The sequence below is a fragment of the Desmodus rotundus genome, chromosome 5 (assembly GCF_022682495.2).
Source record: "Desmodus rotundus isolate HL8 chromosome 5, HLdesRot8A.1, whole genome shotgun sequence".
In the NCBI taxonomy this organism is placed as follows: Eukaryota; Metazoa; Chordata; class Mammalia; order Chiroptera; family Phyllostomidae; genus Desmodus; species Desmodus rotundus.
The window spans coordinates 3,719,512-3,734,353 of NC_071391.1; the positions used below are offsets into that span (position 1 = coordinate 3,719,512).

General features: G+C 53.5%; 1 protein-coding gene across 4 annotated transcripts in view; it reads left to right on the forward strand.

The window, feature by feature from the left end:
• The first annotated feature begins 13,605 nt into the window (after window positions 1–13,605).
• Window positions 13,606–14,842, forward strand: part of KMT5B (lysine methyltransferase 5B) — a 49,958-nt gene continuing 48,721 nt past the window's right edge. Inside the window, exon 1 of one of the 4 annotated variants that reach the window (XM_053923978.2) lies at window positions 13,606–14,723. The gene's annotated coding sequence lies outside the window, so the exon portion shown is untranslated. The remainder of the gene's footprint in view (window positions 14,724–14,842) is intronic. The other 3 variants (XM_053923977.2, XM_053923975.2, XM_053923980.2) reach the window with 3 other exon arrangements.

Below are 14,842 nucleotides of genomic sequence, written 5' to 3' on the forward strand. Positions count from 1 at the left end.
AACTCTTCATAATGGAAGGAGGGGACAAGAATTGTTTTCAGGGAATGCGAAGAAGTAAGACGGCAAATGTTTGGTTTTTGAGAGAAAATAAGCTTAAGTATTCATGAAAATGACCGAAGAATTGTAAGCGTCTCCTTCAGAGTGGAGATAAATATCCATGTTTGCACTGAGTCTGGACTTCTTCAGGAAGAAGGAAATGTCTATCAGCTCAAGAATTTCCAGTGACTCCCTTTGCTCCAAATATTTTCAGGGCCCCGCTCAAGAGTACAAACAGAAGCACAGAAAACATGTGGCTAAATGCTTAAAACTTAGTACTCTCTTCCACTTGCCTTTTCTTTCCCTTCCCATTTCTAACCATTCAGTCCAAAACCCATTAGGTTGGGCAGAAAATGGAAGCTGTTCACGTGGGTGGAGGAGAGGCTGGGAGGCCCCAGAGCGGGGTGAATGGCGGGGCCAGGACCAGGCAGGGCAGGGCATGGGAGGCATTCAGTCTGGATGAAAATTTTAGGCAGGTGTCCAAAAAATAGTAATGAAGGTAAGATTTAATTATTTAAAAACATCAGTCCTGGCTAGTGTGGTTCAGTAGATTGAGTGCCAGCTTGCAAACCAAAGGGTCCCTGGTTCGATTCCTAGTTAGGGCACATGCCTAGGTTGCAGGCCAGGTCCCTGGTTGGGGGTGTAGGAGAGGCAACCACACACTGATGTTTCTCTCTCTCTCTTTCTCCCTCCCTTCCCCTCTCTAAAAAGTAAATAAATACATACATAAATTTTAAAGGTTTTATTTACTTATTTTAGAGAGAAGGACAGGGAGAATGAAAGAGAGGGAGAGAAACACTGATGTGAGAGAGAAACATCAATTGGTTGCCTCCGTACACATGCCTACAGGGGACTGAACCCACAACCCAGGGATGTGCCCTAATGGGGAATTGAACCTGTGACCTTCCTGTTTGCAAGGCGATGCCTGACCCACTGAGCCACACCAGTCAGGGCTTTCTGCCTTGTTTTGTATCCACTGAGTACTTTTTAGGGTTCTATTGTATCTCCTCATTTGATTTATTAGCTAACACTCTTTGGTCTTGTGTTTTAGTGGCTGCTTTGTAGTATACATCTTTACTTACTGTAATCTACCTTCAAGTGCTACTGTACCATCTCATGTATACGAAATTTACAATAGCATATTTCCATTTCCCCCGGTCTTTATGCTATTCTCGTCATACCCTTATTTTTACATAAACCTAACAAAGATTTTTAATTATTTCTGTATAAACAATTACCTTATAAGGATATTTAAATAAGAAATAAATCATCTAGCTCTGGAAGGTGTGGCTCAGTTGTTTATCGTCGGGCAAAATGAAAGGTCATTGGTTCGACTCCCGGTCAGGGCACATGCCTGGGGTGCGGGTTCAGTTCCTGGTTGGGAGCGTGTAAGAGGCAACCGATTGATGTTCCTCTATCCCATCCTTTCTCCCTCCCTTTCTGTCTCTCTAAAATTAAATAAATAATTTTTTAAAATAAATAAATAAATGTTCCACATTCACCCACATAGTTACCATTTCCAATGCTGTTTGTTTCTCAGTAGAGCTCCGTTTCTCTCTGATACCATTTTCCTTCTGCCTGGAGGGCTTCCTTCGGCACCCTTGCTCTCAAACCCCTCCTTCCGCCCGGTCTGATCTGCTCCTGATGCTACCCACTGTACGTTTTATCTCAGGCACTGGAGTTTTAATATCTCCAAGTCCAACTCGGAATTTAAAAATATTTTTCATGTCTCTACTACTGAATCTATCACTTGTGTTATTTCTGGTTCGGTTTCAATTGACTGAATTTTTCCTCCTTATGGCTCAGAGGTTCTTGCTTCTTTGCATACTTGGAAACTTCTTCTGGATGCCGTACACCATTTGTGCTAGTTTTTAAAAATAATTTTACTTTGTCATAGGCTATTTTTGTAACCATACAAGTATTCTTGAACTTTGTTCCGGGACAAAGTAGCCTGCTTCTTTCTAGTCTCGCGGTGCTGGGCAGGGCCAGCACAGTGTTTCCCTCGGGCTGGTTTTCCCCACGAAGGAGTACCTTACCCAAAATTCTCCAAGATTTCCCCTCTGGCTAGTGGGGGCAGGAAATATCCTCCTGGCCCTGCTAGAGCTCTTGCGATCCTTCCCTCGGATCCTTTTGGGTGTTCCTCTTGCTGGTCTCAGCATTTTCCTCCCAGGCACACACTGATTGGTACTCGATTAATTATGTCTCCAGGGCTTGCAGAACTCCAGAGCACAGCGGGCCCCCCACCCCGCCCCCCACTGCCGCCTGGACTCTTCTGCCCAGTGAACTCTGCTCCCAGCCTTCCCACGCTCCCGGCCCGTCTCCCCCGCTCAGGGAGGCTGCCCGGCTGAGCCGCAGCTCGTCCTTCTTGCCCCTCGGACGGGAGCTCTGTTCAGACAGCAAGATGGTGCCACTGTCGAGCTGTCACCTCCCTGTCTTCTCCCTCCGGGACCACGGCTTGCAGACAAAACAATAAAGCGGGTGCCACTGACAATAGCTCCCCAAATTTTTAAGTGCTTGCATTTAAATCTAACAAAGGGTTTCTAGGGTCTGTACGCTGAAAGCTACGAAAGGCTGGCAGGAGGAGTCAAATGCACCATCAAAAACAGACTTGATCTGCAGGGTCCGGATGACAATTCCCTCCAAACCCACCCACAGGTTTCCTCCCGTCCCCGCGGAAGCCCCAGCAGGATGTTTTTGTAGGGATCGATAATGTGATTTAAACATTCGTGTGGAATGACAGAGGAATTAGACTCACCAAGACTTAAGTGAAAAAGGACGAAGTTGAAAACGCACACACGTCCTGGATTTTTAATGAAGATGGAAACGAGTCAATGTAAAAATGATCGTCTTTCAACAAATGGTTCTGGAACAATCGCACATCCATATGAGAGAGAGAGGGAATCCTCAACCTAAACCTCACACCCTATATACAGATTAACCAGCCCTGGTTGGTGTGGCTCAGCTGGTTCGGTTCCCGCTCAGGGCACACGCCGGGGTTGGGCGGTCCAGGCCAGGTCCCCAGTGGGGGGCGTGCGAGAGGCAACCACACGTTGATGTTTCTCTTCCTCTCTCCCTCCCTTCCCCTCTGTCTACAATAAATGAATAAAATCTTTTAAAAAATTAACCCAATATGAAGCACAGAAGTAAATGTGAAATATAAAATGACAAGACTCTTAGAAGAAAACAAAGGAAAAAATCTTTATGATCTTAAGTTAGGCAAAGAATTCTTAGATCTGACACTAAAACCATGATCCTTAAAAGAAAAAGTTGATAAATTGGACTTCATTTTTTTTTATTTTTTAAGATTTACTTATTTATTTTTATAGAGAAGGGAAGAAAGGGAGAGAAACATCAATTGGTTGCCTTTTGCACACCCCCTTCTGGGGACCTGGCCCACAACCCAGGCATGTGCTCTGGCTGGGAATTGAACCGGAGACCCTTGGGTCCACAGGCTGGTGCTCAATCCACTGAGCCACACCAGCCAGGGCTGGACCTCATAAAAAAAAAAAAAAAACAAAAAAAAAACCAACAACTTTTGCTCTTAAAAGAAAAAAAAAAACCCACTGTTAAGAGAATTAGGAAATAAGCTAAGACTGGGGGAAAATGTATAAATCACCTATCCAAAAAAGGAGTTGTACTTAGAATACATAAAGAACTCTCAAAGCCCAACAATAAGAAAATAAACAATCAAATTTAAAAATGGTTGAAAGATTTGAGCAGACACTTCAACAAAGAAAATATAACAATGGCAAGTAAGCCCATGAAAAAAATGCTCAACATCATTCATTAGTCACTAGAGAAATGCGAATCACAGCCACAAGATTCCCCACTCCACACCTATTTCAATGGCTACAATGAAAACGACTGACCACCCCAAGTGTGGACCCGGGTGTGGAGAAGCTGGATCTCACACAGAAACGGTGTGGCATCTGGAAAATGTTTGGGCAGTTTCTTACAAAATTAAAAATATGCTATTTGGCCCAGCAATCCCTCTGCTGGCTATTCACCCAAGAGATGAAAAGGTACAGTCACACCAACAGCTATACGTGAGTGTTCGTAGCGGCATTATTCCTCGCAGTGAAAGGCTGCAGACACCCAAATGTCCTTCACCAGGAAAATGGACAAGCGCCGGTGCCTCCGTACAATGAACGCTCCTCAGCAGCGAAAGAAACCCACTCCCGATGCCGCGGCCACATGGAAGGCTCTCTGAGCTTGTATGACATTCTAGAGAAAGACGGAGAACACACATCAGTGGTTTCCGGGGCTCAGGGGATGGTTTGAGGAAGCTGGGGACTGTTCTCTGGTCTCACTGAGTTGGTGGTTACTCAAATCTATGTTAAAATTCATAGAAGTATACATGCCCCCCCAAAAAAAAACTGCATCTAATTAAAAAAAACTCAGCTGTACATTAGAAATGATTTTCGTTATATCTGCTCCAGTATGTCCCCTGTCGTCCTACTCTGCCTTCTTGCCGGGCTACTTCCTGAAACTTCGAACTCTCTATCTCCTGGGCCCTCTTCCTCCCTCCAGTCCCGCCACCCACGCCTGTGTCCACGCCCTGGGTCTTACTGTCACCAGGAACTGCTCTGCCTCCGAAATCTGCCTTTGCTCCGAGGAACCACTCTCTGAGCCAGCCATTTTCCGCCTCTTTCCTCTCACAGCAACATAAACTAATTACCGAAATTCTCGTATACTACATGTTTTGCCTATCTGACAAAAAAATAGGTATAATTTTCGTTGATTTACAAAAAAAAAAAAAAAGCATTACCTACCCTTTTTGCTCCAAAGCGACTTTTAAAAAAATCAGGTGCCTGTGCTTGAAGATCAGGATTTCCAGGACCAGGTATTAACCAACCAGACGCCACCTTACTGTGCCAGGTGCCCAATGAGAGGCAGCCCCACGATATGACCCACATGTTTATGGGTCAGGACAGGGCAGTCACACCGGACGGCTGACGCTGTGCTGGCTGTTGTCATTTTTTAATTGGACAGCCCAAGGGAATAAAGGTCAGTGCCCCGACTAAGTAGTCAGGTATTGCGGGCTTTACAAACTCTGGCAGCACCGGTTGAAAGTCGCAGCTCTAAGCCGTCCTCGGGGACGCCGCAGCCCCCAGAGGGCGGTTGGTGGAGGCATTTGGGTTGTCAGGACTGGGACGAGGCGGGTGGAGACCGGCGCTGCTGCTGCTGCTGTACATCCCGCAATACTCGGGATGACACCCACGCTGAAGAATTCTTTAGCTGCAGACACCAAGGAAGCCAAGACTGGGAGACCCCACGTGAGCCTGCCCTTCACACCACAGACTCCCCTGCAGCCACCCAGCGCGACCCAGAGCTGTCCCCTCCTCTGGTCTCCAGTCCTGTCTCCCAGCTTGCAGCCCCTGGTCCCTCACCTCACCCACTCCAGGGTGAGTATTTTCATCTTAGTCAAGATACTCTGAATGATAAGATGGTGCAGTCACTACGGAAAAGATCTGGCGGTTTCTCATAGTTATACACACACCTGCCCTTTAACCCAGCATTTTACCCCTAGATAGTTACCCAAGAGGACTGAAAATACTTGACCACAAAAAGACTCCCATACAAATGTTCATAGTAGCTTTACCCACATTAACCCCAGACTGAAAACAATCCAAAAGTCCGTCTCCAGAGAACAGATAAATAAGTCATGGAATTCACCCGCTGTGCCCATATAATGGAGTACTTTTCCGCAATAAAAATGAGTGAACGGATGCATCCAAGAATCTGAATGAATCACAAAAACATTAGGCTTCCATTCTATGAAGTTCAAGACCTGGCCTAGGGTCGCCTCTGCGAGAAGCCAGTGGGGAGAGAGGGGAGAGAACTTTCCGGGGGCGGTGGAAGAATTCTGTATCTTGATAGGCGGTGAGTCACGTGAATATACCCATCTGTCAAGACTGATTGAACTGTACATTCAGATTTGAGCATTTCAATATATGTCGATTTTGCCTTAGAAATGAGCTGCAGTTAAGCGTTGGAGTCCTGTGAGCAGGTTTCTGTCCACCGGGGACCGGGTTAGTCGTTTGGGAGCTGCCTTCTGTGTGTTTCAGACCTGAGCAAACGAGAACCGCTGTTGAGGTCAATGGGAGACGGCGTCTCACTGCTGGGGACGGGGGTTACGCGTCCGGGGAGGGAGAAACTAACTGCCCCCGTGAAGCTGGACTGGCATTGGGTTGAGATCTGTGTTTACACGTAGTGAGCTGTAGGAAGGTAGATGTAAGTGTATTCATAGATACATAGGCAGACATGTGCATGGTATGTATTTATATGTGCCCGTGCACGCACGCTGTCTACATCAGTGCCCCGCCCCAGCCCCAAGCGCACTTTGCACCCAGAGCTTGGCTTCGCTAAGAGGAACCATTGCTCCTTGGAGAACTGACTGGCCGTGGGGCTGACGGGAGGTCTATAAAAAGTGACAAAGGCCAGTTTGGAGAGGTTCCCAGTGGCCCAGTCTGGGGCCATTTGGGCAGCCAAATACATAATGATGTAGGGGGTTGAATGCTGGCCCCCCAAAAGATGTGTCCACATCTTAATCCCCGGAACCCTCAAAAGATGCCCTTACTGGGGGAATAGGTCTTTGCAGACGTAATTATAGCTTCAGGATCTTGAGATGGGATCATTTCTGGATGACTTGGGTGGGTGCTAAGTCCAAGGACAAGTGTTGTAAGAGAAAAGAGAGGAGATTTGACACAGAGAGACACAGAAGAAAGTCCACATGGAGACGGAGGCGGAGACTGGAGGGATGCAGCCACAAGCCAAGGGAAGTTGGAGCCACCAGATGCTGGAGTAGCTGAGACAAGACCCTCCCCCTAGAACCTCCAGAGGGAGCAAAGCCCTGTGACTTCTTGATTGTGGACATCTGGTCTCCAGAACCATGAGAGAATAATTTTCTGCTGCTTGAAGCCTTGAGTGGCTTTCTTGCTGGGTTTAAGGCCCTCAGTAAAGAGACAGACCCTGTGGGAGCCTGGGCTTGGGGTCAGGCTGGCATGAGAGCTGGTACAACCAGCTCTGCCTTCAGAGGCTCAGGCGCAGGATGCCGGGCTTGGACCAGCAGGCGGCAGCCTGTGGCACTGGGAGGGGCCTGTACCTGGCCTGCGGAGCCACCGCCCTCCCACACTCCGCTTCACCCTCGGGATCCATCTGCGTGTCCATCCAGCCTTTTCCTCAGAGACCTCCGCCTCTCCAGGCAGCTCCCACCCATGCCCCCACAGCTGTCCCAGGACAACATGCTGCCCCAAACTGGGCTCCAGTCTGAGCTGGAGTTACCAGAGGTCCAATCTCACCACAGTGGGTGAGGCCTGGGCACCAGGAGGTGAATTTTGTGCCTGTGGATTGTGGGGACAAAGGGACGAAGATTCTGATGCTTGGTAGCTTGTCCTTTCCGCTGGCTCACTGGGCACTTGTCACGATTCTCCTACTCAGACAAATGGGCAAGAGTGGTCACGGAGACAGAGTGGACGCCTCTCCTTTCCCCATTGGTGAGCCAGCTCCCTCCCCACCCTTAGGCCTTCTCGAACCTCTAGGGGCCCCCACCTCTGAAGCCCGAATGTCACGGCCAAGGCCCCGGTCATCTTCTCTGCCCGGCCACCCAGAGTGTTCTAGAGGAATCATCTCCACTTCTGGCTCAGGAAACACCACCGCTAGGAATTTGGCAGGGGACAAGCCCACAGCCCACAGTGTGTCTGGGAGGTGTAACAGAGGGATTCAGGGAGATGTGACCAAACAAAGAGTTGATTCCATGGGAAGCACATCGGTGTGGCCAGAGAAGACCAAGGTCAACTTAAAACTGGCCGGAGACTTCCAGTCCAGCGCAGGCCGGAGAGCAGCTGGGAGGCTGTGCTGGTGGCGGGAGTTTCCGTCAAGTCTACCGGCAGCAGAGGCAGGTTTTCCTCCTCCTTTAGATGAAACTCGGCCACAGCCGCGACGACAGTGCCCCGATGGAGGAGCAAGAACCTTCAGGTCCCTCACCTGCACCTTGAACCTGGAACCTGCACTTGGGGAGGAACCTGGATCATTTCCAGAAGGAATGTCTGGGAAACACCCAAGAAATAACTGTTTTGCAAAATTTACTTGACCGCAAAACCAGTTGTGAGGACGTCGGGGAAGTTTGCACTGAGCAGGAGCCCAGTTCTACTCACTTCTTTTTGCCAGATTTCCCCTCTGTTCTGAGTGCGTGATTGAGTGCACAGAACTTAGAGTGGGCGAGCTTGCAGAAGGTGTGCGCCTGGGTAAGCCACCCCAATACAGGAAGTTTCTTTTCTTTTTAAACATTTTATTTATTTATTTTTAGAGAGAGGGGAAAGGAGGGAGAAAGAGATAAACATGGAGGCGTGAGAGAAACATCAATGTGTGGTTGCCTCTCGCGTGCCCCCAAATGGGGACCTGGCCCGAAACCTAGGCATGCGGCCTGACTGGGAATTGAAATGGTGACCTTCTGGTTTGCGAGACGCTGCCCAACCCACTGAGCCACAGCAGTCAGGGCGAGGACACAGGATGTTTCCATCACACCGGCGAGTTTCTCAGGTCCACACTTAGTGCCCCTGCCCAGAGGTAAATGACTGTCCAGATTTCGATCTAGATTGTGTTGTTGTTGTTGTTCTAAGACAGTGATTTTCAACCTGTGCGCCACAAGAATTTGTAAAACACACAACACCTGACTATTTAGTCAGGGCCACGGACCTCGTTTTCCTCGGATGGTCAAATAAAAGAAGAAGACAACAGCGGACACGACAACAGCCGTCCGGTGTAAATGAATCAAAATCATACCTATTTTTTGTCAGGTCAGCAAAAAATACATTTTTTAGTGGGCCGCAGAATTTTAGTGACTAGCTTACGTGCGCCCCGCAACGGGAAAGGTTGGAAATCGCTGCTCTCAGACTTCGTGTATTTGGAATCAAGCGATTCGTCCTCCATGGTTTCTGGGTTCTTTCGCCTCCACACGGTGTTTCTGAAATTTGTCCACGTCGTTCCTTGTGACAGTAGCTCGTTCCTTATGATTTCTGAGTAGGGTTTCAGCTGGTGGACGGGCCACAGTTTGTAGGGCGTTTCTCTTGTCAATTTGTATGCGAGTTGTTTCCAGGTTAGGGCTATTCTAAATGAAACTGCCACAAATATCAGGAAGGAAGGGAGGGAGGGAGGGAGGAGCTGGGAGGGGGAGGGGCAGGAGGAGAAGGAGCCCCGGAGGGGGAGACCAGAACAGATGATAACCAACAAAACAGAAACCTGTGAGTCCACACAGGTATAGATCTATTAATACCTTGAAAGTGTGTTGAGGAATGAGACCTTTACATCTTCTCCAAGTCCCTTCATCAAGTGACCCAAGGGAACATCGCCCCTTCAGGTCATTGAATCCTTCACCTCCTGATAGGGTGTGATGAGAAGAACACAGACTCCCCTCTGTGACATTCTTGCCAAAGATACTTGACCTTAACCTAATCATGAGGAGCCACCAGAAAAACCTCAGTTGAAGCACATACCAGAAGATAATGGGCCTATAACCTTTGGGAGGGCAAGGTCACACACGCCAAGGAAAGAGGGGACTGCTTCACAGTGAGGAGGTGGGCCAGACTGCGGGACTGGGGTGCCCGGCATGCGGGAAGAGCCCCCTTGAGGCTGTAAAGGACATCATTCATTACAGTCAGCAGGAAAACATGGGTGTGGCCTCACGATTCAATGGCAGCGACCTAGGAGTGTTAGTTCTGTGGTTCCGGTCCTCGTCATCTGGTTTTACGGGGCGCAGCTCAGGTGGAAGGAAACACACCCTAATGCACTCAGAAGCCACGGAGCTTCTGGGTGGCGACATACAGTCAGATGCCTAAGGAAAGCGGTTCAGTGTCACACTTGGAACCTGCTGAGAAGTTGGAAATTATGAAAACACAGTGAGATTACCCCCGCTGGTGTGGCTCGGTGAGCGGGTTGTCGTCCCGCAAGCCAGAGTGTCACAGGTCTGATTCCCGCCATCAGGGCACATGCCTGGGTTGTGAGTTGGATCCCTAGTTGGGGGCATGAGACACAACAGATCAATGTTTCTCTCTCACAACAATGTTTCGCTCCCTCTCGTTCTCCCTCCCTTCCCCTCTCTCTTCCTCTCTCTAAAAATAAATAAATAAATAAAGCCTTTTTATACAAAGAGCAGTGAGATTAAGTTTTCCCTGTGCTTGGGGAAACCACTTTTTCAGCTGCCACTGGTCTTTTCTGTGTTGGCTTCCAGGCACATGGGAGGACTGGGTAAGGCTGGGCCTGTTTTTGGTGCTGGTGGAAAGATAAAAGAGGGTGTGTGTCGAGAACCCCAAAGGTCCCATCCCTCAGGGACACAGGGCTGTACTGGGGGCCGTCGGATTACCCAGGTGGACCCAAATCCCAAGGGCACCCTTAATCTTGGAAGGCAGGGAAGAGCCTGTGCACTTGGTGTGGTGGGTGGTGAAGAAGCCTCCTTAAGGGAGGAAGCTTGAGCCTGGAGCTAGGACAGCGGTTAGAGACGCGCCTCCGCCTCCGCCTCCGCCTCCTTAGATCCCTGCAGCAGCCCTGCGGGGTGGGCGTCCTCCTTTGTTCTTCGGGGACCGAGCCTTAGCACCAGTAGCCCAGGCGCTGCTCCGGGTGCGGAGATGCAGCCTCGGACAAGACAGGCAGAGCCCTTGCCTCCAACGACCTGATGGCCTGGAAGGCAGAGACAGCCAGTAGAAGCGATGAATAAAGAAAACCTCCAGGATGCTAGGCCCTCGTGTGTTCTGAGGAGAGAAAATGATGGCAGCAGTTAGAGGAGAATGGGAGCTAGGTGCTGGACCTGGGCAATGGGGAGCATATCTCTCAGAGGTGGGAGTTTGCACATGGGTGTGCGTGTGCGTGTGTGGTCAATTTTGGCCACGCTGTATTTGAAATGCCCATTCAGTCCCCCAGCGCTGGTGGCAGAGGGGAGGTCCAGGCTGAAGGCAGGAATCTGGGTATCGTAAGCACCTAAACCATGGTAGAGCTGTGCATGAGGTGACTTCCGCAGGCCTGAGGGCTGGCACCTTCTCACGCTTGAGAAGACTGGGTGTAGACAGGCTACCTCATCTGCCCCAAAACTACATGGCTGGTAAGGGGCAGAGCTGGGATTCTAACCTTGTGCTGAGCCTGTTTACAGCTGCCATAGAGTCTTGCACCGTTGGAGCCACGGGCAGGTCACTCGGCCTTCTGGAGGCTTGGTTTCCTCAAGTATCAAAAGAGAGGCGGGCGGTGGAGGGGCGGGTAGAAGGCAAGGATGCTGCAGGCGGGGGCTAGAGGTGCTCAGGCAGGAGCCCAGAGAGCCAGCAGCCACCAGGACGGGCCACCAGAATGGTCCTGGGTGTGTCCCCTGCCGTTTTCCCACCAGCCTCCCAGTCTCGACACCTGCTCTCCCCAGAACAGCCCTGTCCTCTGGCAAGGGGTGGGGCACAGGGCGAGACTCCTGTGCAGAGTCCAAGAGCCGACATATCACTTTACGGTGAGAAACCACCCACCACCCTGCCTGGGATTCTGTGGTCAGCACGACCTGTGGGCTCTCCCTGTGGGCACAGGATTCCAGCAAGCAAATCCCTGCCAGCCGGTCGCTGGGTGAACCTGGTGTTTGCAGACAGGAAGTTGAATACTGATGTACGGCTGGTGAGACCAGACTGGGTCTCTGGCGTGTCTCTGGGCCCTGCAAGGGACTGGACGGGGCTCCATGGCCTCAGCCAGTGCCCTGGCAAGGGCGCCGCTTCCAGGTCAGCTCCGGGCTGGGCTGGCACTCCTGATACTTCCGGGGCTGGCCAGGCCCTTCCGCTGACTAGGTCTTTCTTTAGAGTTGCTAATATCTTTCCGTCTGTCCAGGCTTGGTGGGGGCCCCACGGCCCCTGCGGCTTAGCACTTCCACTTTGGGGCATCCAGAGGCTTCACAGTGTAAATGCCAAGGGCTCCTGTCTTGTGGGGGCTGGGCAGGTGCCTGGCCACACTATTTCCTGTCCCCCATCCCCCTTCCTCTGCCAGATGGCAGGAGGAGGCCTCCAGCTGGCCACACTCAGTGTGGAAAAGTCCAATGTGTAGCCTCCCCCCACCCCTCGAGGGCCACTCCTGTCTGTGCCCTCTGACCAGCTCCGCCCTGACCTCCCTGGGTGGGGACCCCCAAAGGCACCAAGTGCCTTCAGCATGGCTCCATCAAGTTCAAGCCCCAACTCATCTCTGCCTGCCCTGGGCCTCTCAGCTGAGGCTAGAGGGGCAGCTGGCAATGCAGGGGGCCTGGGGGAGGGACAGACCCACAGCCAGGGAGACTTTAAGGAAGCTCTGCCTGGGTTTGCTCACTGTTGCCCTGCCAGGCTGTGGGTCCGGCCCGCTCCCTTGCAAGTCACTGCCCGGAACACTCGGCCTGGCGCTGGGCAGTGACTAAGTGGAGGTGCCAGCATCTTGGGAGTCTGGGGCTTTACAGGGCTGGGCTGTGGGTGCCAGCCCCAGGGGCACATGGAGAGGATTCGGGGAAGCTTGGGGCGTGGAGGAAACTGGCGTTTGAGGCTGTGAAGAGCTGCCCAGGCACGGCGGGACGTGGGGCCTGGACACCAAGGCCCCGGAGGGGCCACACAGCGCTGATGAGGCTGCCTATTGGAGGGAGGTGCGCAGGCCTCCTGGGGCGTCCTGGGGGGTGGCAGAGGCAGTCTCCGTGAGATGCAATTTGAGAATTTGGGGCCAGGCACTATGAAAACATTGGAAAGAAAATTTAGTGATATATCAGAAACCAATAAAACCAGGACAATCATTCGTTGGGCGTGTCTGCCAAGAGGAAAGTGACCAGGCGAATGCTGGTGTCACAGGTGAACCTGAGGCCCGGGGAGTGAAAGAGCAGGACGCGCGCAGTGACGACCTAGGTGTGCTTTGCCCGAGGGAGGTGGGAGTCCCCCCACCTCACCCCGCCGCCCGAGTCAGCCCAAGCCCCCTCCGGAGCAGAGCGCGGGAGGGAGCCTGCAGGGCAGGCAGGTAAGGGCGCTCGGAGGAGCCCCGGTTTCGAAGATCAAGACCCGCTTCTGCTTGCCAGACACACACCTGCGGCGAATCCCCGAGCCTCAGCTTCCCACCTGGGGAAGGGCTCCGGGCATCGTGTCTCCCACGCAAGGTCACGGAGGAGGGGCACTGAGACGAGCCCCGCGCGGGCGGGAGCTGGGTCGCGGTCCCGTGCTCACCTACACTCTCCGCTGCCAGCCGGCGGCGGGGCGTGCGCTCTGCGCCAGCCCCTGGGGCCGTGGGGGAGGCCGAGGCGCGCCCGGGGCTCTTCCGGAACCTGCCGGCCCGCCCGCCGCCCGGCCGCAGGGCCGCCGCCGCCTCTCTCCTCCCAGGGCCTCTGCTCTCGCCGGTCCTGCACCCCCAGCCCCCACCCCCCCGGGTCTCTGCTTCCCAGGGGACACCTGCGGGCCTGCCAGCCTGCGTCTCCCCCACAGCGCTGGGCAAGGGCTCTGGCTCCAGTCGCGACGGGCTCTCTGAGAGCTAGCCGCCCCCTCTGCGCCTCAGCTTCCCTGCGTGTGAACTAGGAACCACAACGCTCCCTTCGACCTCCCGGGGATTGTTTTCAGGGGTAAACGCGATAAGGCACCGAAGCCTGAGACCCGTGTCTGGCATCCGGGGACGGCCGTGTCCGTGTCACTCTCGTCGTTTCTTTGCAGTCGTTGTCATCAGACTACAGGATCCCGGGGGCAGGGCTTCGCACGATCGCTGCAGCGCAGCCCCGGGAGCGTGTGAGCCCCTCGGCCTCTTCCCGACCTGCTTAGGCACGTCGAGGGGGCTGCATGCCGGGCGTTGGCACTGCCCACCTGGGAGGGAAGTGGCAACACCAGCGTTTCAAGGAAGGTTTGGCACACAGTAGGCGCCTAAGAAATGGCCGGTTGACACCAGGAAGCCTGCGGCCGAATGAATGCACGCTCTCTCCCTCCCACGGTACGATGTGGAATGCTGAGACTGCCCACATGGTCTTTAAGGTGTGCCTGCTTCTAACGACACCCATTTCCACAACAAAGAAGCTCGCCTTCGTGCGGCCACCTCCCCTCGGGGTGACCGGGAAGCGCAGCTGCTGAGGAGCCTGCCGTCCCCCAGGCCTGCCCCGAGTCCCAGCTCGGCAGCCGCCCCCGGTGGGTGCAGCTGCACGGAGGGGCTAGAGTGGTGGCCACGCACGGACTCCCCACGCCGAGGAGGCGCCCAAGGGGCGTGCGGCGACACCGCCTCCAGCCGCAATTTAAAGGGCAGCGAGGGGCGGAGTGATCCGTGCCGACTGCTCAGCGCGGATCCCTCCGCAGCGGGAGAAGTGCAGTAAAGACTCAACTCGGTCCGGCAAAATTCGCTGTTTGTTCCTCCGCCGTAGGAGCACCCGGCAGCGGACTCATTTCTTTCTCGGGTTTCTCCGCCTCCCCCCCGCAGAGTCCCGTAAAAGCAACAGAGGTGACTAGGCCACGCGAGCCGGCGTGGTGTCCCTCCGCCCGTCCGAGGGCACTCCTTTTCGTGTCTTTCCACCGTTCCCGGGCGGCGTCCGGGTGGCTCACCGGGGGCGGCGACGCGGTTGCGGCGCGGGCGGCCAGGCTCTGGGGCTATGAGGTGAGGGCGCCCGGGTACAGGAGGCGGCAGCGCGGCGCCAGGACCCAGGACGCGAGCCACGAAGCTGGCGGCTGCCTCTGGGACCCCGCGGCCGCGCGTGAGGCGAGGTGAGGCCCGGGGCGCGGGGGACGCGGGGGCGCGGGGGCGCGGGGGCGCGGCGCGATGGAGGCGGGGGGCTCCGGCCGCGGCTGGGACTCATTTCCCGACAGCGGATGGAGCGGGCGGT